The following is a 24,894-nucleotide window of genomic DNA, read 5'->3' as shown; positions in this document are numbered from 1 at the left end:
CTATTTTTCTGGTATTCTCTGGTTTCATTCAAATCCATCTGACATCAGCAATGATAGATAAAGAGTTAATAATCTAATTAACTTGAAATATTAAAAAATAAACCAGAGCTTTTGGAAAGGTTGAGCTTTCCAAATTGTTTCTCTTGGTTCCTAGGTTGCATCTATGATTTACAACTTTATGAATCTAAAAATTATTCAAAAGCATAAATTTGGTATGAGAAACTTGGGAAAACTTACTTATTAAGTAATTTTTTACACAGTATAATTTCACTATAGTTCACATTAAATGTGTGCATTGAAATGCCCTAGATGATTCTTAGCTTCCTTTTAAACTACACATAGAAACTCTACTTCTTTAAAACTTTGGTGAATTTTTTTAAACAACGAAGCAAAGCGGTGACTTAATTAAGGTCATGGACCGAATTATGATGCTTTAATAATCCACTAGATTTCATTTTCCTTTTGTTCCTGAATGGATCAAAGATCTCTACATACAAAGTAAACATTTCTCTAATGTCAAGTATATATATATATGTTAAGATTTGCTAGTTGCGATGCTGATTTGTAAACTATGTGGAGTTTTTAACTATGAGTTAGGAATACATTTTACATATAAATTGATTTAATGGAGTCTCAAAGATTCACTGAAGAATGAACTTCAAAAAGTTTGTACAAAAATATTAAACCCAAGCTGGTCTGGAGAAGCCTACAGGCTAACGTCTGACCCACAGAGTTGGAAGCTGCCTGTATTTGTAATCGACTGTCCAGCTACCACAACTCTGGGAGCCATTTTCTTGATGCATGTGTGTGTGTGTGTGTAGTCTGTAAGCTGCCCGTGTGTCAGGTAGTAGTAGAATGCTTAGCCATCTGTGTTCCCAGGATTTCTCACTGGAAAACTTGTAAAATACTAAGACTTAACTAATGATTTGATTATTGGAAGCCTACCATCTGGGTTGAATCATGTGCCTTGCTTCAAAGTGCAATAACTTGTTATTTCTTAATTCTATTCATGCACATTCTAAATATTTTCTTTATTGCTGCATGCATCTCATAGCTTTCTGCACAGAAACAAGCTACTGTTAGGGAACGGGATAGGGATAGGGAGTTGTCCCTCTCTATGCCACCTGGCCCCTACAGGAGGTTGCTGCAGAGAATCAGATGAGCTCCGCCAGCCAAAAAGGTTAGGGAGCGTGCACAAATTCAGGCCATTGAGAGAGGAAGCCAATGCACTTGGGGGGCCCAATCTGGGCCAGGGTGGCTGAATTCAGTCAATGGGGATCAACCAGTACCATCTACCACGCCTCCCCATGGAGGACCCTGAAAAAGTCCGGACTGGGAGCCCACCGCCCTCTTTTCCTGCTGTTCCTCGCTGACCCTGCTGTGGTTACTTAGATCTTAGGTCTCCATGTGTGGGTGTGAAGTGCCCTGAGGGGGCCTGTGTAAAATCTGAGACTTCTATCCGGTAATAAGTGCTGATACTGAGAGGGTGGCAGGAAGGTGAGGGAGAAAGGGGGAACAGATCACAAGTTCTACATATAACCTTCTCCCTGGAAGACGGACAGTGAAGAAGTGGGTGAGGGGAGACATCAGATGGTGTAAGATATGACAACATGATAATAATTTATAAATTATCAAGGGTTCAGTGGGGTGGGAGAAGGGGGAAGCAGGGAGGGAGGGGAAAATGAGGAGCTGATACCAAGGGCTCAAGTAGAAAGCAGGTGTTTTGAGAATGATGATGGCAACATGTGTGCAACTGTGCTTGACACAATAGATGTATGTATGGCTTGTGATAAGAGTTGTATGAGTCCCTATAAAATTATTGGGGAAAGAACTCACTTGGATCACAAACCAGGCTTCGGTGTGAAATTTCTCCTGTGAAGACAGGGACCGAGGTATTTCTACCAGAGGAACCCAACATTACCGTATTATTTGACAATGGAAAGAATCCAGGCCATTTGCTCAGGATTATAGCTGATAGAGCTCCCTAAATATACCCCTGTCTGAATTGTTGGGTTCATACTTTAAGACAGCACTTCACAAGGTCTCCAATCAACAGAAAATACATGGATCTACATATTCTACATTGTCCTTAAATGTCTACTAATGAGACCTCTGGTAAGCAAATGTAATGTTTTCATAGGAAGGTAATCTGATAAATGAACTGAGGAGCCATTTTCAAAGTGTAGGAATAATTGAAGATATTATTTTAAAAGTCTGAAGGCTGTACATTATAGATATTTTCATTTATCTGAAGTTTGGTTATACAGAATAGAACCGATGTAACCTAATGAGTGGACTTTAAAGGAAACATATTCATGACTTATTTGAAAAGATATTTCTAATTGTTACCTGAGATCAAAATAGGCTGTCCCACTTTTAAAAAACATGGAAAACTCCTCCATTGGCCCAGAGACTAGGGTAGATGACCAAGACAATTGTATCGGTTTAACCGTTTTTAAAATAAAAAACAATTTAAGGTGAAAGGATATTTTCAGTTCTTTAATGGCCATATCCAAAGGCCTATTATCAAATATACATAATTAAGCACATTATAGCCCATTCTTACTCTTAGAAATTAATCGTCTAGGACATAGTTGAACTGCTCTCTAGGGTTTCACAGCAACAAATCACCTTTATTTGGAAGAACAGCGAGGGGTACCAAGCTCTGAGTGTTTGCTCATAGTTGCCTTAACCCACTCTTCCTCCAGGGCATCCGATGTACACGAGGTCCACAATTTTCATTGAATTTGCTATATCTGAAGTGTTTTGTTTTATAGCAATGTTACGTTATATTCCATTCTGAATGATTGCAAATGGACAATATGTAAAATATCTTTCCCTAGAGAATCGAAATGGTTTTTCCTAAGCTAACAGCCATGTCTGAAATCTGCTGCTGCAAAGCAAAGCTGAGCCTGAAGCAGCTATTACCACAGAAGACCCAGCTCAGACAGAAATGAAAGCATCACCTCTATGTGTTCATCATCCAAGGGCACACATTTCGAAGCAATAGAAGATAATGAGCTGCGTGGGACTGAGTGTTTGATAATCCAGTCACCTTTTAGAATGAATCATGATAAATAATCACGGACATGGGCAAGGCTGTAGACACGAGGCTAGTCATTGAAGTAAAGTGTAATTTTAAAAAGGGACGTCATCTACACAGCTAACGTCGCTGTTGTTGGGGACCATTAAGTCAGCTCCCATTCGTCGTGAATCTATCTTGTCAAGAGTCTTACTCTTTGGGGCTGCCCCTCCCTAGCTAATCTAGAGTATTGCTTAACCCTTTTGTTACCCTTGGACATAAAGTATCCACCTCTATTTTCTGACTGGAATTTCGGGGAACCAGTATCCCAGTTTTAGTGCATGCTGCCATCAGATGGTGGTCTGTAAAACTGCATAAATGTTAAGAAATAGACCTCAGTCTCCCTAACCCAAGCACCAGAGAGACCCATGAGAGTCAACTATAAAAAACTAATTGGTTTATCAAAAAATCCATATTTTGTCAACCAAAATTTTTCCATTTCACTCCCAAATGAATTTTATTATGGAAAACATATTGTTACAACAATAAATTCAAAGCAGAAAATTATTTGCCTTTGAAGTGGTTCAAGGATTATCATTCTAAACAGGGAATAGAATATTGTTCATCTATTTATTGTAGAGTAGTGTTTAATGACATGGAACACTCTTTATAGCATTTCTACAAGTACATTACAAAGAGATCTACAGCTTGATCCAATGTGACTAAGGAATGTAATGCAATACAGTGTAATATGGATTAGCTCTGCATACCAAAATTACCTGACATTTCTACATTACTTTATTCATCTTTTTAAAAAGTCTCAGTATTTCATGTGACATAATCTAATAAGACAAAAATATTGTTGTATATAACAGAAATTGCATTTTATCTGTATTTTTAAACAATTATTTACTACAGCATTTCAATTTTAGTGAACATAAATAGATTCTGATGGTCCATCCTGTGGCTGCTTTGGCCTAGAAATGTAAATTTGGTAACAGATGAATTAAATAAAAACAGGATCTGACCTCTTGTGTGAGGAATATTCCTAGATAGATTCTAACCTAAATTGGAAACATCGATTACCACTTAAATATTTCCATATTTTACCTACCATAAGTCTTATATTTTATTTATGAATACACATGAACTGATACACACTAGCACACACATGCAATAGTATGTTGGGGGTTTCTGAGTCAGTGTTGAAAAATGAATGTTGACAGTTAAATGTAAAGACTCAATAAAATAAAAGAAGTTAGTGAAGTTTTTAGAAAGTAGTAAGAAAATTATTTTTTCCCGGGTCTTACTAAGAGAGTCTTTGTAATCTAGATGTTTATTTGCATCATTATTCCTATTCTCAAACTAATTATATTATTTAAATTCATTAAAAATATTTGTATGCCACTTATCAGTATGATTTCTTATGCAGTTGGCCAGTTTTTATTTCTGAGTTTATGTGTTGGAAAATCAAAACATTCAATGCTTGTGATATGTGGTCACATATGACACCATTTTGTTGTAAAAATCTTTAAGCAAGGTGAGCTCACTAATAAGAACTAGGCTTGTATTTCTTTCAAATTGTTGGACATGTGCAATCATTGGGAAATGCTATTTTCTATTACACTTAATGAACTGTATTAGGATCAGTGGCAGAATTAAGTTATTTCACCTTTACTCCTGTTCAGATCATTTAGTAAATCCAGTGTCACTGTAGGCTAAAGGATATTTAGCCAAGTGTATTTCCAGAAAAAAAAAAAGTAAAAGCGTTGAAAAAAATCTTCTGATGGGTCTTAAAGGCTTGAAGATAAACAAGCAGCCATCTAGCTCAGAAACAACAAAGCCCACATGGAAGAACACACCAGTCTGTGTGACCATGAGGTGTTGAAGGGATCATGTATCAGGCAGCAAACAACAAAAAAAATCATGTCATTGTAAATGAGGGTGAGTGCAGAGTGGAGACCCAAAACCCATCTGTAGGCAACTGGACACCCCTTACAGAAGGGTCACGGGAAGGAGATGAGCCAGTCAGTGTGCAGTGTAGCAACTATGAAACATACTACTTTCCTCTAGTTCTCAAAAGCCTACCCCCACCCCTCACTATCATGATCCCAATTTTACCTTACAAATCTGGCTAGACCAGAGGATGTACACTGTTACAGATAGGAACTGGAAACACAGGAAAGCCAAGACAGATGATCCCTTTAAGACCAGTGGTGAGAGTGGTGATACTGGGAGGGTAGAGGGAAGGAAGGGTAGAAAGGGGGAACCAGTCACTGGCTCTCTGGAGGATGGACAAAAGAAATGTGGGTGAAGGGAGACGTCAGACAGTGTAAGATATGACAAAATAATAATAATTTATAAATTATCAAGGGACTATGAGGGAGGAGGAGTGGGGAGGGAGGGAGAAAATTAAGGAGCTGATATCAAGGGCTCAAGTAGAAATCAAATATGTTGTGAATGATGATGGCAACAAATGTACAAATGTGCTTGACACAACGGATGTAGGTATGGATTATGATAAGAGTTGTTTGAGCCTCCAATAATTTTTTTTCAATGCAGACTTATTTAATACATGGAAAATTATTTCTTTAACATGTTCTTATCAGCATAGAACCAGAAAGACAAAACAAGATTTTAATGGAGGAAAAATACATTTGACAAAATCAAGAACTTAGAATGGGACATGATATTAAATGCCTCATTTTCATGCTACTATTTAGCCTCAAGTACACTATCCAAGGGGAACTATTGAATTTGAAAATAGTATGAAAAGAACTCAGTGCAAATAGGAAAAAACACTTTTTAAATGTTTCTGAACTGCTCTTCATAAGTCTATCTAATATTTCAAATAATAAAATTTTGTCAAGAACAATTTGTATTTTAGAAAAGTTTCCATTTCTTAAATCTAAAAAGATTAGTCAATGAAAAATTATTTGCTTACCAAATATGATACATACAAATATGTGATAATATGCACATTTTCATTCTAAAAATAAAATTAGTATTTCATTCTACTAATACAGTATATAATCTTAAAGAATATAGTTATCATTTAGTATGTTACTTGTCATATATGTAATAAGTATGCACTTGTCATGTAGAAAATGGCCTAGAGATAGCTTATTTTGTTTTCCCAGAAAGTATGTACTGTGCTATATTTGTTTAATGATAAATGAATGTTAGCATTTAAATAAAATATGTTTAAAATTAATAATACACAAATAATTAAATTATCACTATCTGCAAGATGTATAGCATGAACTAGGTTTTCTATTTTTACCTTAAAATATTTCTCATTAGACATCTCTTTTTCTCTGAACATTTATTTTGAAACATACAATCTTTTGGATAATATATCCTAAATAAAAACTTTTACCACTTACTTTTCTCTACACTATTCCACATACCATAGGCACTCAGTCTAAATTAGGAAATAATTCTATAGTTATTTTAACCCACACATCACTTCCCCGAACAGCTGGCCTGTCAGTGCTACCTCCAGAATATAATTTTCATTTATTCACCTCCCTCCATCTGCATCACACTAGCCACATTCATATGATTGATATGTCAAACCCAGATGAACAATTCATCTCCAGACCAACAAGTCTCCTATCAGATCTCCGATTTCCCGCCATCCATTGCACAGAGGTGCAATTATGAAAAACTGTATTAGATCATGTCTACCTAAAATTCTCTAATTATTTCTTCCTTACTTACAATGAAAATCTAAAACATCTCACCAGATTCTTTAAAGGCCCTTTCTCATCACCGTGAGCCAATCATGTGTTCTCCATATTTAATCCACATTAGTCATTTAGGTCTTTCACAAACAGATTAAGCTAATTTTGCTTCAAGACCTTTAAATCTTCTGTGACCTTTGCTCTTCCCACCAAATATGTGTATGGCCGTTGCCTTCTGGTCATTTCGAACTTGGGTCAAAGAGTACTTGATCACTTAGAAATAGGTTCTAATTCCCAAAACAATTACTATATCACTGCCCATTGTATTGTCATTCAAAATTTTTTATTTCTGAAATTGCTTTTTGTTAGTAAATCATTTAAATCCTTATTTGTGGCTCTGTTCCCCACTCTAGAACTTCCACCCATTCTTCCTTCCTCCCTCCCTCCTTTCTCCATTCACTCTCTCTCCCTCCTTCCAAACCTCTTTCTTGTTCCCTTTTCCTTTCGCATTGTTGCATCCTCTAGAGCCATGCTCAGCACAAAAAAATAAGCACTCAAAATATATGTAATTGAATAAATGTTGGAGCCCATGCAGCAAACATTTTATAAATAAAATTTCTATTCCTTCTTTTATGAAGCTCAATACATAGCTGCTGTATTCAATTTAGACTTTCCAATGCTTTTACTTAGTTTTACACATTTTGAAATGTTTATTCTTTCAAATTCTGCTTAAGTTTGAGTTCAAATCCTGAGAGTAAAGCATTTTCATTTTCTTTCTATCAGTTTTCTTTATTAGTCTTTCAAAAGCTGTCCTTTTATTGCTGCATTATTTAAATGATTCCTTCCCCTACCCACATGGCCATCAGATCACACACACGCAGGGAGTGGCACATACTGGAAATAAGTTCTCACTCATGCTTTTATTGCGTGCTATAAATCGTGATTCTAAACTATATTGTGTGGGGATAGTCTAAGAAAATACTCGTACTTATATTTTATACTGCTTTGCATAGTGCTTTTTAAGTTAACATGAGAACATTGATTATAGAAGAATATTATAAAACATATTTCAATGACTATCATTTTGTGTCATAAGATTACACTGCTCATATGAAACTCAACCTCTTCCTAGGGAATGATTCCAATATCAAGCCCAAGCACATTCCTATGATACCAGTATCCAAACTATTGTACTTTTCACTTAGAAAGGATCGTTTCGTCTTCATGTCAGTGGTCTAGATATTGAAAATATTAGTTATTGTCATACAACACTAGGCAAATGATCATCCAAATTTTTGGAATGGTAATAGAACTTGATATGCATCCAAAAACATGTCATAACGTGGACTGAAGAAGTAAAAATATTTGATGAGACATATAGTGAAAGCCAGTCTTCCCAAATATGACAAAGTAAAAATAAATATATCACCCTCATAAATATTTCTTGTTTTCAGATTCATGAAACCAGATGCTTTAAAAATATATTACTAAGTTCTCATAACCAGGTGTGATCTCCTCAGTTTCCTTGACAAGCTTAGGCAGCGTGAGTTAAAATCATAGTGTTTTAGACTTCCAATTTCTAACCCAATCTGCCTTTTATTTGGGACAAGTCAGACAATTGTATAGTGTAACTCCTCCCTTTCTCACCAAAATAAGTCTAACGATTAGAATCCACAGGATATCTGATTAAAGTTTTTCGAACAAGCAGGTGGACATGAATAGAGATAAATTATTTATTCATTATTAATTATCACATATCTATTTTATGATCACAGTTTCTCAGCTATGGGTTGTTGAAAATAAATCTATAGTCTGTTGACAATATATCAGGTGACTTGGTGATTGAAAATTGGTTAGAGATGATTATTGCAACCTGATAAGAATAATGAGAGATGAACACTACAAGTAATAAAGATTCATAACATGTGATGTAGACTTATAATATTCTAACAGTCAGTGGATAATTTTCAGAACTCTGAGTTCTGTGGCACTTGGATTGCATAATGAGCATAAAAATTTTGAAAATCATCTTGCTGCAGCATATAGTTCAAATTTTACTGTCATGGACACATTATAATCTAGGTGTTGAAAATTTATGAGGCAGACCTCATAAGTATCTCAATTTTTCTGGAAAATGCTAAGTCAATGGATGCTCATCACAGAGCCATGCATTCTTACCCCAGTTTAGAGTCGTGGTTCCATGGCTGTATGGAGGTTATGGTTGGGTCTTGCCTGGTTGATTCTAACTCATAGCCACACCACATGACGAAGGGAAACTTCCCAGACTATCTTCTAGACTTCCTGTAGGATTTCACTGGGCCGACGACCAGATCTTTCTCCCGCGGAGCTGCTCTGTAAATTCTAATCACACATCTGTTTGCTAGCAACTGGATGGTGAACTAGTGTGCGTGGACGTTTTTGGTTGGACAGTATGGAATTCATTTTCAGGTCATACAGCTCATCTAGTACAATTTCTTATGTCTAATTTTCATTTTATTCTAGTATTTTTTTCTTTTCTTTCATTCAATTATGTACAATTTTTATGCATTTTTCCTATCACTATATAGCTGTATAAATTTTGCTGAAGGATACACGTGTTTAAAATATTTTCTTTCTTAAAAACAGTGAGTAGTATGTGACATGATATATATAGTAGTTTTTGACTTCACAAGACACTTTTCATTATTTGTCTCATCTTAAATGCTGGTCAGATAAAATTAAAATAATTAATAAAAATACATTCAGTTTGTCATGTTTTGCATGTGACATAAAATCAAACCTTCAAACTTTAATGATATGACATATTTGGAAATGTATATATTTGTTTCATTTTGGATATGATACTGATCATAACTCAAAACATGAAAATATTTCTTTCTAAATCTGAATACAACAAAACTAGTATTGTTTCTTTTCCCTCAAAGATCTCAGAGGAATTACAAAATCCAGAAAATGTAATTACAGAACTTTATCTGTCATTATTTGTTAATACCTAAATGCTTTATGAGAACAAGACTTTTAGTTAATTATTATTATCTTTTGTATCCCGAGTGCCCAGCACATTTCTTCGTAGTTCTTTAAACGGTATTTGTAAATACTTCCTGCTTCTAGACTGTTAAGACGAAGCACAATCTCCTTATTCAAGAGGGACTCACATGCTATGGGAAATGGAGTCAAATGAGAACAAACATGTTCCATAACCTTTTAGAAGCTCCTCGTGTAAATGTATGGCAAACTTATTCAACAAAGCTATTGAGTAGTATAGAGTTCTGGAAAATTAAATTCCTTAGACTGACTACCTAGAATTGTTACAGGATTCAAAATAAAATAGCATTTCAAATTTTGTTCAGAGAGCAAAGGGACTTAAAATCTTATTCTTATGTCAGTCAGATCTAAAGTTGATTCTGTGCAAGTATATAAATGAGGTTAAACAATAATCATCCATCATTTCTGTACGAATTTCAAACCAGCTGCTTATCTAGAATATCAATACCTAGAATTTTTGAAGTAGGGTTTCAATTCATTTTAGTGCATAATTGGAGCAAATTAGAATACAATATATACTGGAGTATAAGCCGACCCGAATATCAGCCAAGCCACTTAATTTTTCCAAAAAAATTGCATACAAAATGTGCTGAAAGATCGGCTTACACATGAGTATGTAGTTTCCTCATTTCCTAAATGAAGGAACTCCCCAGTTCTCCGGGGCATAGACGCACACCGTTTTCATAATCACCCTCAGAGTGACTCGCACGGGAAGCTATATTAGTGCGGGGAATGCTTTCCTTAAAGGACAATGTGCCGTCCTCATGGCTAAAATATTATTTTTCAGTCATTTTACTCCAGGAAAAGGCTTTTTCTTTGTCGATCCCCACCCTGCTTCTTTTCTCCATTGAAATTTCTAATTCTATAATCAGAACCCCATCAAAACAAATAAGTGAATAATATAGATTTATTAGTTAATTATTTTCTGGATATGGAAAAGAGTATAGGCTTCTTTGTCTAATAGAAATTACAAAGTCCCATGATCCCACGCCGACTCTGGCTAATTTCCAGTTTGGGGGTTGACAGAGGATGGCAGCTGTGGACGGTGTGGAGGGAAAACCACCTTACAACACGTTTTGTCAAATTGTAGCCACTAGCTCTGACCCAGGGCCAGTGTTCCTGCAGACATGATTAAGTGTGAAAAGTACTGGCAGGATTTTAGGCTTAAAGAAAAAAAAAAAGGTAGGCAGTAAGGGAAGATGAGGGCCAGGAGAGATGAATATTTGTGTGGTTTATAGCAGCAAAGGCAAAGCAATAGGAAGTAAAGAAATCCCTGAAGGAAAGCTCTTACAACAGCAGCAGATTAGAAACAGGATGGGCCTGAACAGGAAGCTGACTTTTCCAGCTGGAGCTTCTCCACTAACTTGAGGGAGATTTGTGAGTGACGGACAAAAGTCAAGCAAATGCACCATCTAGAAATCATGATAGAATTTTATAGTCACTTGGTGCGTGAGAAAGAGAAAGAGAAAGAGAGAGAGAGAGAGAGAGAGAGAGAGAGAGAGAGAGAGAGAGAGATAAACGTACAGTAAAAAGTTAAAAAGTACCGGCACTTTGAAATTTGAAACATTGGGAAAGAGAACAACATAAAATTTCTCTAGTAAATATACATTTACAAAACAGAAGATCAATTTTAGGTTACCAATCTATACATTTTCTAATTATTTTTAAGTGTAAGAAATATATTTCCAACAAATGCGTGTGAGAATCCCCATCCAGAAACAGATGAGCTGATCTGATTGAAGCATAGGGGGTAGGATTAGACCTCTAAGCAGTGACGCAACTTAGTTATGTATGTAAATTTACTCCTGAGTTAATTAAAAATATGTTAAGGCTCCCAAAAGTAGTTTGCAAACAACCCTTCCATCAATACATCAATAGTTGAAGAAAGAGTTTCAAGTTCTCAGTGTGCAGTTTCAGGTCTTTATTTCAAAGGGACATTGCTTTGAGGAGCTCTCTGTTCATATCTTCTGAGCCACGGAGTTCTGATTACCAGGCCGATTGTAAAGATTTCTATAGTGTCAATCATAAGAGTATAGGGACACATTAGTGTGCTAACATGATCAGTCCTTGGGCTGCTACCCAGAAGATTGGAAATTCAAATGCCCCAGCCACTGTGCCAGACTTTCAGAAGCCCTGTGTCTCTGTCCCATTCTATTCTACGTGTCACTATGAGCTGCAGTTGACATGAGAGCAGTGGACTTGGTTTACTTTTATTTTTAGTGTTAATCTCAGGCTTCCAGCCGGCACAAATGGCTAAAAACTGACTGACAGGTGAAAAGTTGGCGGAAGCACAAACCTCCCCAGATGTGCCCTAGAGTCCAGGCCTGGAGATCTGCTCCATAACTGCACAGCCCCAAATAGTCTACTGTTCCATATGGGCCACTATCAATCAGAATCTTATTGAAAATAACTAAGAAGAACAAAATGCTGTAAACAAATCCTCAAATCTCTCTTACCAGAAGGTGGGTAATTGTTCATTTCTCTCCTCAGTGCCACACATAATAATATTCTATTGACGCCAACCTTTACTCTGATAAACAGAGAAAGTCATTCTTAAGTGCTACCACTGAAAATGATAACAAACAAGAATGAGAAGTTTTCTAATATGACAAACTGAATTGTGAAAGGAGAAATTTGAAATAGATTGCTAACTTTGGGTATTTACAGAATTAAAATACAGGCAATAATTAACAGAAAAAATTAAAGAATGCAAGATTATTGATGTCTACTTATATATTAAGAGAAAACAGAGGGTATCTGCTTTCTGAAGATGAGCCTGAATACTTACTTTGAAACCTCAGCAATACTGTTTTGTATTAAAAGGGTAAAATCACAGACACGATAGCCTTTGATAGCTGAAAACCATCAGCTTTCTTCACCACATTTGCTAGATCATATGGTAGCTCAATTTCCAACTGTTTTAGATATCACCAAAATGCTTTCCATCCTGATGCATTAGTCCAGTTTTGAAGGGGTTTATGTCTTTACATTGTGATGCAAACCATGCCAGTGTTGTCTTTGAACTTCATTAATAAATTCTTCTATCGATAAATGGTTCACTTTCAGCAAGCTAACGTGTATCATCTCCTTGTTTTACTTTAATGATGAGTCTTCTTTCAATCCTGATGCCTAATGTTCGTCATGGAGTCTAACCACTCTGCTTTTTGTTTGTTTTCAGCACATAGGGGGAATCAGCCTAAGATTGTAAGCTTTGACACATATATTTTCTAATTTTAAAACACTCAATAATCTCTTGTTCTATACATATTTTGCAGGTGCACATTTGGGAATTTTGAAATTCCCATTTTTATAAATGTTATTCAGATTTTATTACTATTCAAGTACTTTAATGCCTGTGCAGTGTCAATAAAACACAAGTAAATATATTTTTGGCATTCTCTACTTTCAGACAAGATCAACCAGATGTTAGTAACAATATTGTTCATTCCACACCTTCTTCTAAGCCAACTTTAGTTTCTGACACTTTCCTATCAATGCACCCTGAATTGTTTTTTAATTATCTTCAACAAACTATTACTTTTGTGAGATACTAATGATTTTGCTGTATAGGTTTACCTATCTTGGAAAGCATACAAAAAAGAAAAAGAAAACAATTACAAAATAAAACAGTGAAAACCTCAATTGAAAAAGAAAGCAGGGCAGGGGAGAAAAAGAAAGCAGAACACATTGAACATTGGAGCAAATTTAAATGGGTCAAAAGGGAAAACAAGTGATAAGGTGTTAAATTATAACCGAAGTATTTGTAATACATTCTGACTGATAACAAGGCTATTCACAAACAAACAAACAAACAAAACCCAAGGCTGTTCATACCCTTGGTCTAAAGGTCCAAGGGCATCCATGTGGAAACCTTGTGAACGGATTTTTTTGGCTTTCATAGTTATCCATAGCCTCCTGCAAACCAAGTGCTAAAACTAATGTTCTATGACTGTTCCTTTCTGCAGATTTGTATTTTATTATTTACAATCTTAAATCACACAGGTCTCTTCTATGTAGACTTAGTTGATACCTTGTTCATATAGCTACTGATTTTAACACACACCCGTAAGACCCCAGATGTTATTCCTTCTGATAGCTGGACATTATCTGATTTATTGACCACACTTTGTCCTAGGACCCATACATATTTCAGTGTGTAATACCAGTTCTTTTACTTTATCATTCCCAAGCCATATGAGTACTTGCTTCCAAATGGTCAGTAACTGTACATTTTTGCTCACTAATGCCTCAGATTTCATTTTTATGTATTACATTTCATTTTTGACAACTTCCAATATTCCTAGATTCATTGCAAGTTTCAATGTTTAAAGAACGCTTGCAACTGCTCCTTCTCATGTTAGGTCATGCCCCGTCAGCGAACGAAGGCCCTCTGAGCTTGACACCACCGACCTCCTGAAGGCTCATTCCGCTTTGAGCAGCAGCTCTTCCTCTTTCTTGTTTTGAGTGCCTTCCACTGAAGCACATATAATAGCACTGCATGAGACAATTGTCCTCTGCCATCCGTAAGTGTTTACTCCCTTAAAAGGGTATTGCCCATCCCATCGCCATACTCTGTTCATATTCTCTAGAAGCTTTGGTGAAATTTTCTCAAAATATTTGATCCTGATGATATTTGAACTATGAACGGCAATCCATTCAGAATCACAGCAACACACAAACTACAGTGTAACAAATGGACAGAGGAGGGCCCGCTACTCTAGCCAATTTGTATTTCAGTTTCTCCTTCATTGTGGTGGTTCTCACACACAAACTTCACAATCGCTCAGAAGGACAGTTAAAAGGGAAATTATTAAGCCCTAGCTGCAGAGTTTCTGACTTAATAGATATGGTCAATTTTCATACTTAATGTGTTAATAAATGTACATACCCATGTTACTAGTCCAAGGACTGCACATGGAAAATTAGATTGGTCACACAATTACCTTTAGTCCATATCATTCACTTTTTGTAAACCCTCACTTATGCATCTCCCCATTCCCTTGATGTTTTTGCATGGCGTTTGTTCATGTTTATGTTTCCACTCATTATTATTTTATCTCTTCTTGATTTACTCACAAAATATAGGAGTTGAATCACCCTTAGAAGGTTCATAGTGTGAAATATGCTTCAACTGTACCCATTCATGTAACATTATGTCCATTATATTATGTTATGTTATAGCACATTATGGTAATATAACATAATATTATTTTTCTCTATAGTTATACATTACATATTCTATATTATAGTGTTCTATTTTTTCTATTTTTATCTGTGTAGCTCAGTTATTTATCTTGGGTTCCTTTTCATTGATTTATCCTTAGACCCTATCACATTGTCGGGAACACCTTTAATAAATTTTATTTAAGAAATATAAATATTCTGGAGACTGTTAGTCTCAACTATGTTTTCTGGAGAAAGATTAGAGAATGAATAAATTGGCAGAAATGACAAAGGAAATATGACATATCTAATACTTGATAGAGTAATTTTTAAAGAGCAGAGCTCACATAACAATACATGAATAGTTTTTATTAAAATTAATCTCTGAATTAATTTTCAAGAAAAAATATATTTCATTTTCTATCTCACTTTGAAAAATAGAGCACACTTGTGTTTTTGTTTGTTTTGTTTACTTGATTTTTAATGTTCTAAACTGCAAAAGAATAAAATAATGTTGTATCTGCTATGATTTGGGGTACATTAAGATAAGGGACCTACTGTATTTATTCTAAACAAATGTATTAATGCTTACATTATATTCTTTTGAACTTTGTCATCATCTAAACATTTCATATTCAAAGGACCATGAAACAAAGCCAGTTAATTGTACAATACTCACACTGAGTAAAGGTAAAAATGAGGACTTTTAAGTTTTTTTAAAGGTGCTTTTTTGAAGGAAAATTACAATTAGAAAGAAAAACATGAAATTGTATTTTAGTCTGTTAAGAAATTGTTAATTAACCTGATGAGAAACAGAAAATTTATACAATCTTGGAATCACTTAAATTGCAAGGGAGAATAACAAACTGTGCATTGTGAGTTTGAAATACAATCTCTTTTGTCTAACTACATTTTTTCTGAATACTGTGTCCATATATAATGATAAACACACCACTATAGTCTGAATTAATGAGAAAAACCAGCAACTATAGTACATATACTGCTAAACTGGACTTGTCAGTAGAGGAGGGAAAATCAGAGCCTGGAAGAGGTAGGATTAGTTTTTAAAGAGAAAAATTGCTTTTCAGAAATGATATGCATTTAGTATGGCATATAACATTTAAATGTGTTAGGAACTCAAAATATTGTAGCTGTATGGCATTGCTACAATGTCAATAGCTAAATTCAAGAAATCTGTTCTTCATTTTGGATATTAAGAAATTAAAATTACATATCAGTAGGTAATTGGGGATAGGGGTTTGTGGTTCTGGAAAAGCTTAAATAAATCATTTCATGTCAGATGAGGAAAAAAAGAGATACTGTTACAAAATCCATCATAGCATAGAAGCAAATTAATGCAAAATAAGTTGAAAAAAATCAACCTAATCATTATCTACAGACATTAATTTAAAATTTAATTATTCCAAATGAATTTTATAATGCTACAAAATATATGAGAAGAGACTCTGAAACATATTCTTAATAGTAGAGTAGCTACAGCATGAGTGATAAATGAAATCAAAGAGCATAACAGTAAATTCCAAAGGGCGGCTTGAGAAGACAATATTAAATATTATAATGCCATGTGTAATGACCTAGAGTTAGAGATAAAAAAGGAGGAATACAGCTCAACATATTGTAAACTGAAAGTACTAAAGAAAAACATTTAAGTCTTAGGTTGCCATAATGAAAGTGTCTATGGGAAAAGTATTGAATGAAGCAGGAAGCATCAAAAAAGATGGAAAGATTATAAAGAGTAACTAGTCTAAAAAGAACCAGTCAGCGTTCAACCATTTTTAGGAGGTAGCGTATGAGCAAGAACCCATGATACTGAGGGAGAAGGGCAAGCTGTGCGACAAGCATTAGTCACACACAAGGCCTCAGGAACCCATAAAAAACAGCAGAAATGTTTCAATAAGCCGGTGAAGCACTAGATGCGCTCACTCAACTAGGCAAGGAAGGGAATTTGGAAGACAGCTACTCGCCAACTGACTGGAAGAGATCCATGTTTGTACCCATTCCCGAGAAAGGTCACTCCAAAGACTGCTCAAATTAGAGAACAATATCATTAATACCACATGTAAGTAAAATTATGCTGAAGATCATACAACTCTGGAGGCTACCCATTGACATGGAGCCGAAAGCGGTTCTGGGTGGATTCAGAAGAGAACATGGAAAAGAGGAAATCATTGCTGATGTCAGATAAATCTTGGCCCAAAGCCGAGATTACCGGAAGGATATTTCCTTATGTTTTATCGACTAGGCAAAGGCATTCAACTAGGTAGATGATAATAAACTCTGGATAGCCTTGTGCAGAATGAGGTTTCCAGATTATTTCACTGTGCTCCTGTAGAACTTGTACAAGAATCAAGAGAGAATTGTGCCCACAGAACAGGTTCCAGTCAGCAAATGTGTCTGTCAGGGTTGAATCTTGCCATCATACTTACTCAATCTGTACGTTGAAAAAAATCAGAGAATCGAATATATGAAGAATGTTGTATCGGGCTTGGAGCAGCGCGACGCACATAGTGAAGGCTGCAATACCTACCCTTCATAGGCAAGTCCTTCTCACTTTCAGCAACCAAAGTTGTGTCCTGTGCCTGAGCCTCCTGACACAGTCATGGTGTCAATCCAGCTCTTTGAGAACCTTCCCCTCCTTCACAGCCCTTCCACTTCACCGGGCATGACTTCCTTCTCCAGGGACTGGTCTCTCCTGACAATATGTCCAAAGTGTGCAAAATGAAGTCTTAACATCCTTGCCTCTAAGTGGCTACACTTCTTCCCAGAGACATAGTTGGTTTTTTCTTCAGCAGTCCTTGGTTCTTTTGATACTCTTCCCCAGCGCCACCATTCAATGCACCAATTTCTTTTTAGGTCTTCCTTATTGAATGTCCACTTTTTACATGTATATGAGACCATGGAAAATACCATGGGTTGGGTCAAGTGCACCTTAGTCCTCCAAGTAAGTTGATTGCTTTTCATACCCCACTATTCAACAATAACAATTATGAATATTCTGTTTAATTTTTCTAAACCACTTCCCATGGGTGTTATGCATATTTTAATTGCTCCCCATAAGAATAACATATGCCTAGGAAGTAGCCATGATGCGTCACAGACCCAGTCTTCATGTTGCGCTGTGTAAAAGAAAGCTACCTAAGCATAGGAAGAACTACAGTACAGGGTATGAAATACAGTAATAAAATTACAAGGGAATTCTGCAGCAACCGTGAAGGAAGATTGATTAACAGTTTGAAAGAATATTGGGAAATTTAATAGAAGATGGTATTTTAGGTGTTAGGATAAATAGAAACCAAAAATATACTTCTGTTGAGTCCATTCTGACTTGTGGTGATTTTCATGAGTACAGATGGCAACTGCTCTGTAAGGTTTTCCTGGTTATAATCTTTATTGCCAGGTGTTTATTTATTCTGCAGAACCACTAGGCGAGTTTGAACTCCAAACCTTTAGGAGTTGAGGGCATACTGTTTCACAGCCTTTTAGCAGGTGTCTTTAAAAGAAAATGAAAGGCAGAAACACCAAGATGAAAGAACTATGTAGCTATTGAAATATAAGACAGACTTATGCTCAAAATTAGCAGATAAGAGTGTATTTCAAGCGAATTCAACATTAGAAATAATTTTTGCTCCACCAGTTATCTGCTTATGCATGGAGTGTGAATAAAGTCCATGATTTCCATGATATATTCAGAGAATGAATTTGGCACTATTTCCACTGTATGAGGAATCAGGACTATCTGAGAAGACACTGAGTAATAAAGTTAAGGTAACTTAAAAAAACACCTTTATTTACTAAGTTTAGAGACAAGTAAGTCATAGAGTCATTATTCAAATGTCATGCTTACCTACTTAGTAGGAATATGTCCATTTAAGAATACTGTAATCCTCTGTGTTTCAAAGCTCACATCAACAAAAATGGATGAGTACTATTTATACAGTGGTTATGCAAATTCAGGTGCACAAGGTGACATTATAAAGGAGTGCAACTTGTTCTCTTCAATTCCATATTAATTAGGAATCTGGATAGTTTCGTCTCTTACTCATCTTTATTTTCTGTGTGCAGATACGTCACTCAAGGAATGGGTAATTGTCACCAGTGTTTTCTAAAGCACCTCTGTGGCAGGTGCATTATAAAGAGTGTTAACAGTTCTTCCTTTTTGCGCTATTTCTGGTCACCCCACTGACACACCATGTAAGTATTTTTAATCTATATAATTTCCTGAGGACTAAATCCAATTTAATTCTAAGGCATGAGGAATAGCTGCCTTACATCTTTTAAGCAGGACAATTTCTTTTTCTCCATGGCTTTCCCTCTACTTAGAACCCCAGATGCCTAGCTTAAATTTTCTTCAAAAATTATCTTTCAGATTCGGGTCCACTGAGTGATCAGAGAGTGTGGGTTTGTCACTTCCATTCTAATAAGAACCATTGTAACAAATACTTCAGAACTGGAATAGAAGTGTTATTTATACATAATTCATCTGCTTTCTCAATGATTTTTTTTGCCTTCAGCTACAGCTGTTACATGGACCAAAAGGAAAGGGATAGGCTCATTAATGTCATTGTGAATTAGAATCCACTTGAGGGTCAATGACAAGGCCAACAAGGAAAGCCATAGTATACAGATTGTTCTACTCTCTGGAAAAGTCCACGCAGATGTTCAGAAGAGGACAGTAGAGGCTAGCCTTCAATGAGTGCCAACACAAGGCCCATCTTGTGCCACGTGACTGATATCCATCCTTTCAGTAATTCACACAACGAACATGAGGCTTGGTTCTTAGTATAAAAAAATCAGAGATTAGTAACATAATGTGTTCCAGAAAATGAGAAACAGCCTAAGCAACAGCAAACAGCAGGATAAAGAAGGATATGCTGTGAGTCCTGTCTGTAAGAAGTTCCCTGCAGAATACCAGGAGATCTATATTACAATGTAAAGGGCCACTGGAAGGAAGGGAGAAGGGGCCAAAGGCTCTTACAATTGACTGCCTGCAGCTCTAGTAAATCCTCTGCCCAGGCCAAAGAGTCTGACCCACTTGCTCAGGCTTAAAGTTCCCTTCTCTGTTTGGGGGGACTTTAAACATTATAAAAAGCACTGTTTTTTCATATGCATTTCAGATTGTCATATTTCTGACTATTAATCTGGCAGAAAGTGAATACCAGGATGAATGTAAAATGTGTCTAAAGATAAAGTACCATTAGAGTTATCCAAGGTCTTCTTCTGGCTCACTGCCAAAATCAGAAAAGTTCACTTTGATAGTCCTCATCTAAGCTGCTTCTTAAAGATTTAAGCTGGAAAATCTGGCATGAAGCTTACATTCTTTTTCCAAGAATAAAGAAATGCTGGAGTTTATGTTTGGAATGTCTAGTAAATCTCCATCTCACAGACACTGTACTGGAGCAGAAACATATCTACCCTGTGTTTCAAATGCATTTGCTTTGGTGAGTAATAAAAAACAAATTACTCTTTTCACACAAACTTTAGATATTTGAACTCAAGGTTTGTAAAGTCCTTTATCATGTCTGGAGGCATCTAGTGGAATTTAGTAAAAATCAGGCTCAAGTCATGATTTTCATTTTTTCAATAAAATGGCAATGCTATTCAAGTCTTAGTAATTTTTAAAAACAATAATTTATGGAGTTTTGGTGATAATGACACCATAATGTACATTTTTATATAGGAAATTCTAAAAATTGTTCAATGGCAGCTATATTTATCACAATGTGTCATAAATTTTTTACTTTGTTTTGGCTTTTCCATTTCCAATATTCTATTTGCCTTGCCTCCATATTTCTCATATTAACTTTTGAGCAATTGCTTATTTGCCTTCATGCAGATGGCTTCCAAGTAGTGCGCTGATCTTAGGTGCACATTCCTTTATTTTGTGTGCCATTCTTCTACTTCACTATACGGTGGTCTCAGAGGATAGGCTCGGTTCTAGGTTTAAAGACTGTCTCAGGATGATTGTCTTAGCAAGTCTTCTGTTCTCTACTGTTCCAGTTTGTGTCTTTATTGCTTTATTTTCTTTAATACTATGAGTTCTGCTCTACACACACACCCCGCACCCTCCCCCGGCTCACTCATTCTGGGAGTATCTGTTGTGACCCTGGTCAGAGTGATAGGAGTTGGTCACCAGACAATATGTCATTCTAGTATCAGGGTAGATGAGGTAGTGCCTTATGTAGAAGAGTTTCATCTCTGAGCTTTTAGCTACTTTCTTATTGTTTTTATCCTAGGAAGTAAAGACAAGGAGGTACATCTTAGCTACTCTCAAGCTTTCAAGACCTGACTTACTTATCTAATGCTGTTATACAGAAATGCCACAAGTGGATGTCATTAACATTCAAGTGTATTCTCTCATGGATCAGGAGAGAGATGTCCAAATCCAGGGTGCCAATTCTGGGGAAAGATTTCCTCTGTTTCGGGGAAGTTATTTAACATCTATGGACCCAGAGACCTTCATGTATGTTGGCATCAATTTTCCCTAGGGTCAGTATCACTGCTGAGAAGCTGAGTCAAAAGAATGTACTCCACTCCATAAACCACTCTTCTTTCTTTGAAAGAGCGAGGTCTCTTCGTCTTTGCTAGTGTGTTAGGGTTCTCTAGAAAAACAAAACCAGAATTTATACATATATATAGATCACATAATAAATAAACAGTTAATTAAATTATAAAGCAATACAAATGACTCAGTGCAACTTACTCCTGTGAGACGCTGGCAGTCCTTCAAGTCTTGAGGGCCACCAGCTAGTCCTCTGTAGAGCAATTCAGGCTATCTGGCCACAGGCAGCAAACAGCAAGGCAGATTACCAACAGTCAGCCAGGTCACCAACAGTCAGTCCCCAGCAAAAGAGATGTAAATCCCAATGGTGTGGCGAAGCAGGCACAGAACAAGCAAGGCAGCCGCTCACTGGTCCACGATCAAAGAGTGAGAGACAAGAAAGGCCAGGCTCATTAAGCCATTTATCTCTCTGCCCTTCAATTAATCCCACATGTGTTTATCGGCCAACTTGACAAAATAAACTAACTACCTCAGCTAGTAAGGAAAAAGGTGATGCAGCCATATCCCAGGAAAGACTCCTTTTACATTATATCAGGGCTGAAGTTGTTCCATTCTATCCCACTCCATTTTCAAATGGTTGATTGACTGTATCAGATAACATCACGAAGAGTGATTACATAATTACATTACTTCAAAATTACATCATACAGCTGTCAATCTCTGATAATTATAGCCAGTGAAGTTGACACATATATTGAGACAACAAAATGCATCCATTACAAGACCCTTGGTGTTACTCACCTGCGTAGGGTGCAGATCATTTTTGTGAACTTTGCGCCATTTGACTGAGTGGTCCCATAAGGCTATGGTTCTAAGCTTTCAAACCCAGATTTAATCTTGAAAGGTGTTTGTTTGCATCTGAGGGATATCCATTCTGTGTATTCATTAAGTATATATGCTGGATGCCCACATTTGTATTTACAGTACCTGTTGTTACTGTGAGGTGCCATCAAGTTGGTTCCTTCTCCTAGTGAGGCTATATCCAATAGAAGGAAGCACTGCCCAGTCCCGTGTCACATTCACAACTGTTTTTCTGTTTGAACCCATCAAAGCAACCATTATGTCAGTCTTTCTTTAGCCGCCCTGCTACTTTACTAAGCATGACGTCCTTCCCCAGGGACTGATCTCTCCTCTAGCAACATGCCCAAAGTACATCAGGTGAAGTCTTGCCATCTTTGCCTCTAAGGAGAATTCTGGCTGAACTTCTTCCAATAGAGAAATACGGATCTGTTTGTTCTTTCACGAGTTCTTGAAAGATTCTTTGCCAGCACTGTAATAAAAAAACGCAGCAATTCTTCTGTCTTCTTTATTCAATGTTCACATTTCCCATGTCTCTGAGGCAATTGAAAATGCCATGGGTTGGTCAGGCAAACTATCTCTAGTCCTCAAATTAATGCTCTGTCTTCTCAAATCTTTAAAGACCCTTGCACAGTAGATTTACCCATTGCAATGCATCATTTGAGTCTTTGACTACTGCTTCTATAAGTATTGATTGCGGATTCCAGCAAGAAGAAATCCTTGACTACTTCAATCTTTTCTCCACTTATCATGATGTTACCTATTGTTACAATACCTATGGAAGGGTAAGTGGAGCCTTGATGGTGTAGTGAGGGATAATAGTTCAAAATCACCAGGTACTATAAGGGAGATACATGAAGTTTTCTACTTACGTATAGTTAAAATATCAGAAACACACAGGACAGGTATAATCTGCCTTATGGGGTCAGTATGAGTCTAGATTTACTTGATGGCAATGGATTTTGGTGTCGTGATGGCGATGTGTAAGGGACAGAAGCCCTGGTGTTGTAGCATAAGTTTGGCTTCTTACTGCAAGGTCAGTAGTTTGAGCCCACCATCTGATCTGAAGGAGAGCAAAGAAACTTTCACTTTCCATGAAGATCACAGTCTTGGAAATGGCACCAAGCAAATACTCCTGCCTAGGGGCAGAGGTCACCTGTCAGTCAATTGGTAACTTTATGAGACCTCCTTGGGGTGTGGTTGTCTGTATATGGGTAAGATTAAACAGAGACGGTTCTGCTCTGCTGTGTAGACAGCCTTCTTGCTAGGTTTCACTGGGATTCTGTTTCTGCTTCCAGGGGTGGTCTCATGTGGGCCACCTGACACTGACAGCTGTGGCTGTTCTGCCCTGCTTCCACTGACCTTGCCTCCACTTGATTCTGCCTCCACTCGCCTTTGCTCCATGCTGTATACACAAAACAGACAACTGTCAGTGACTTTACTTCTCCCTAACACAGGACTGTACGTGTTTAATAGTGATGGTAACATTTTACAGTCAAACCAGCAATGGATAGTATTTCAATTTCCCCTCATTTTCAACAACATTCGTTTGTTTATTTGTTTTCCTTTTTATCTGTCATTTTAACCAAACTTTTTAGCTACATTTTTCTAATAGTTAATGATCATGAACATCTTTCTATATGTGAGTCTTTTGTCTATTTTGTGTGTGGATTTTTTCTGTTGAGTTATCCCCATTTTTATAGATTTTATAGAGGATATACTCAAGAGATAAGTTTTTCCCAGTATGCAAGTTATCTATTTACTTTTTAAATAAAGTGTTTAATAGGCATTAAAAAAAAACAAAATGTATGAAGCCCATGTATTTTTGTTGTTGTCATCTACGTGTGAATTTAATTATGTTTCTTTTCCTATTTTCACAAAAGATTATAGCCAAGAGTTTTCTCCCAGGAATTTTATAATTTTATGTTTAATATTTAGGGCCTCGGGGCCATTTTGCTTTATTTGTACAAATGTTGTGAGATATGGGTTCTGTTTCATTTTTCTGCAAGTGGATCTTCACTGTTGTCACACTATTTTTTAAATATATTGTTCTGCCTCACTGAATGACATCTTGTTGAAAATCTGCTGTTCATAGATGGCTAGGCTTAATGCTTTCTGTTTTATTCAACTTCTCTATTTGTCTATCAGTGAACCAATATCATGCTGTTTGGGTTACAGTGAATACATGGTATACTACGATATCAAGGCGTGTGAAACTTCTTGCTTTGTTCTTTTTCTTCAATATTGCTTTGTCTACAAGGGTTTCCTTCTTTTTCATATGAAGCTAGTCATTAGATTTTCCATTTCATTAAAGAATGTTTGAATTTGTATCAAGATTTCCTTGTCCTGAAGATCACATCAGGTAGCCATGACATTTTCATTATATGGGTACATACAACGTTTTCCCAAGTAAAATGAACAAATGCCTCATTTTAATGGTGTCTTCATACATAAATTTCTCACAAATGAATATGAGAATATGATGTAAGTCCAATACAAAATTGCAAGGTGTGTAGCATAAAATTCAAAATTTTAAAAACTATGTTGGAGTTTTCACTGTGAATACCTTCCTCCAAAGAAGTAGCTACGAAGGGTAAATA

The sequence above is a fragment of the Tenrec ecaudatus genome, chromosome 4 (genome assembly GCF_050624435.1).
Source record: "Tenrec ecaudatus isolate mTenEca1 chromosome 4, mTenEca1.hap1, whole genome shotgun sequence".
Lineage (NCBI taxonomy): Eukaryota > Metazoa > Chordata > Mammalia > Afrosoricida > Tenrecidae > Tenrec > Tenrec ecaudatus.
Note: the sequence above shows the minus strand (reverse complement) of the source record.